Source organism: Astatotilapia calliptera, chromosome 16 (assembly GCF_900246225.1).
Source record: "Astatotilapia calliptera chromosome 16, fAstCal1.2, whole genome shotgun sequence".
Taxonomy (NCBI): Eukaryota; Metazoa; Chordata; class Actinopteri; order Cichliformes; family Cichlidae; genus Astatotilapia; species Astatotilapia calliptera.
In genome coordinates this window covers 6,555,598-6,558,370 of record NC_039317.1, presented here as the reverse complement: position 1 = coordinate 6,558,370, position 2,773 = coordinate 6,555,598, and the positions used below count along the sequence as shown (strand labels likewise).

The 2,773-nt window shown below is 42.3% G+C and overlaps 1 long non-coding RNA gene across 1 annotated transcript; it reads right to left on the bottom strand.

Annotated features, from left to right (window-relative positions):
- Window positions 1-1,864: 1,864 nt before the first annotated feature.
- Window positions 1,865-2,382, bottom strand: LOC113008171 (uncharacterized). Its single transcript, XR_003269990.1, has 2 exons — window positions 2,130-2,382; window positions 1,865-2,044 (listed from the first exon to the last, which is right to left on the bottom strand). It is a non-coding gene; the product is annotated as an uncharacterized LOC113008171 (long non-coding RNA).
- Window positions 2,383-2,773: the final 391 nt, after the last annotated feature.

The window sequence follows — 2,773 nt, the reverse complement described above, 5'->3', positions numbered from 1 at the left end:
ATCTTAAGAGTTCTAGCTTACGGCTCTTCAATGGGGTGTCACAGGGTCCCCGGGGAAAAAAATTGTAAATGTAAAATAATAAAATAAATATTCTTCTGTAGCAATAACAAAGTATAGCATAAATTATTCTGTAGCAATTACACAAGAATATCCAGTAATGTCCCTGCCTACAATTAAACACATTCACTTACTGAAAATCATCTGCTGTGGCAAATGGGTGCAAGGCTTTGACCACAAATTTAGTCACTGCTCGCTGACATTCGTCTATCCTGGCCTGAAAGGAGACGCTACTGATAGACTGCAGCGACAACTGCCAGCGAGCGCCAGCCAGACTCTGTCTGTCTCTCTCATCATGGTCACCTAAATGCACAGTAATGGCAGGTTTTGTAATAAGGCAGATCGCGCTAACATAATATGCACTGTTGTTGATTATTTACCTGCTGCATTAACGGGAGAGGACGTGCAAACGTTACCGCTGCTGCTGGGTTGAGATTCACGAGTCCGGAGCGGAATTAAAAACACGACATTCATTTAAGGTAATCGCGTTGTTTTGTGAGCAAATGCTTTTGCATATTCGTAGTGTTTCCTCCCTTAAATGAAATATCTACTTTGCAAGTATTGCAAGTTGCCATGTTGTCATCCGTTCTCGTAAAGTATAACCAAACTTTTGAGCGTTTGAGCCGTTTAGGCGCCGTGTTTCCTGCCAGGTAAATGACGCTCTGCAACGTGGTGACGTCATTCGGGGCGACTGGAATCGATAAGGAAATCGTTTGCAAAAATGGCAAACAATTCCAAGGAATTGAAACAGTGGGAACCGGTTCTCAACAAGAACCGGTTTTCGATACCCATCCCTACTCAGGTCAGCTGACCAGCTGCTCCTGGAGGTACCGAGATCCAGGAGGAAGCTCAGAGGGGACAGGGCCTTCTCTATTGTGGCTCCAAAATTATGGAATAAATTGCCCATGCACGTTAGAGAGGCCCCTTCACTATCCACTTTTAAATCACGTCTTAAAACCCACTTTTATTCCTTGGCTTTTAACCTCAGTGAGACTTAGTTTCTCTTTTAATTGAAGCAGTTATTTAATTAATGATTTCACTCTTCTTTTATTTGGTTTTTACTTATATCTCATGTAATTTTATTTTACAGTTCCAATATACAGCACTTTGTGTCAGCTGTGGTTGTTTTTAAGTGCTTTATAAATAAAGTTGATGATGATGATGATGGTTTCCAGGAGAACGGTACTTGTCTGACTCCAGTGTGCCAAGTGCCAAGTTTGTTGAAAGGAGGATTATGGTGTGGGGTTGTTTTTTTTAGGAGTTGGGCCTGATCCCTTAGTTCCAGTGAAATGAACTCTTAATGCTTCAGCATACAATTTTGGAGACAAGACATATTGGACAATTTCATGCTCCAAATTTGATTTGCACAGTTTGGGAATAGTTCTTTGGTGTTGCAACATGACTGTGCACCACCAAAGCAAGGTCCATAAAGAAGAACTTGACATCTTGGCATGTACAGAGTCCTGACCTCAACCCGACAGAACACCTTTGGGATGAATTAGAGCAGACATTGCGAACCAGGCCTTCACGTCCAACAACAGTGTCTGTCCTCACAAATATGCTAGAAGAATGGTCCCAAAATTCCTGTAAACACACTCCTAAACTTTGTGACCTGACCAGAAGAGTTGAAGGTGATATTGCTGTATATATCACTCAAGTTCATATGTGTGTAAAGGCAGATGAACAAATACTTGTGGCAATATTATACAACTAGCTCGCTATCTCATATCGGGCATGCTATTTAGGTTGCTTGGGCCTAAAAACAATTGTTGTTGTAACTCCGAAATGACAACACAGGCACGGCTTCTTCAAGACGGGCGCTTCGCTGCATTTATTGAACGCCGTGAAAACTACAAACATAAAACACAAAGACTTTAAGCGCTTCAGTCTATCAAAATTAACACTTGTGCTTTAACAACGAAAATTACCTCGTGGCCGCCTGCCACTTCGGAGGTCCTAGAAGAATAGCTTTACAGTCTTGTGCATTCTAAATTAAAACATAAAATAATTAGAACACCATACATTACAAATTTTTACAATATCACAATACAGTTATGGCAAATGACAAATACCTTGTACCGCTGGTAGACTAACCAGGCCTTTGCAGATAGCTCGCTGGACTCCTTAGCGTGATTATTAAACGTGGGCTCACAGCCTATACTATCACGCCCAAACCTCGCGATAATAGCGGTGTAACAAAACCTGTTCTTTCTGACAAGATAAACACACCCTTACAATATTGGCCACAGAAACGTACAAGCAAGAACATTTTAACTGCTGGAACCATCTATTAAACTTCTTTATACATAAGCCATTTCTGTGACACTTACAGTTGTGCATCTGCAAGCATCTTTGTAACCAAAGGAGCTTGCAAAGAAAAGTGTCTGGACTTCTTTAAGTTGCTTGAAGACGTTTCACCTCTCATCCGAGAAGCTTCTTCAGTTCTAAGGTCAAATGGTGGGGAGTCCCAGATATAAACCTAGTGGGAGTTTCCCCCCACAGAGGGACAAAAGGACCCCTGATGATCCTTTAATCGCCTGAGCCAAGGTGTGAAACTGGGCGTGGGTCCCAATCAGCCAGAGTTTCGGGTGAGTTCATTGTGAAACCTGGCCCCACCTTATCATGCGAATTCCTGAGATCAGATGGCCCAGGATGTGAGTGGGCGTTAAGGCGTCTGGGAAGGGATCTCAAAACTGGATTATAGATGGCAGAGTTG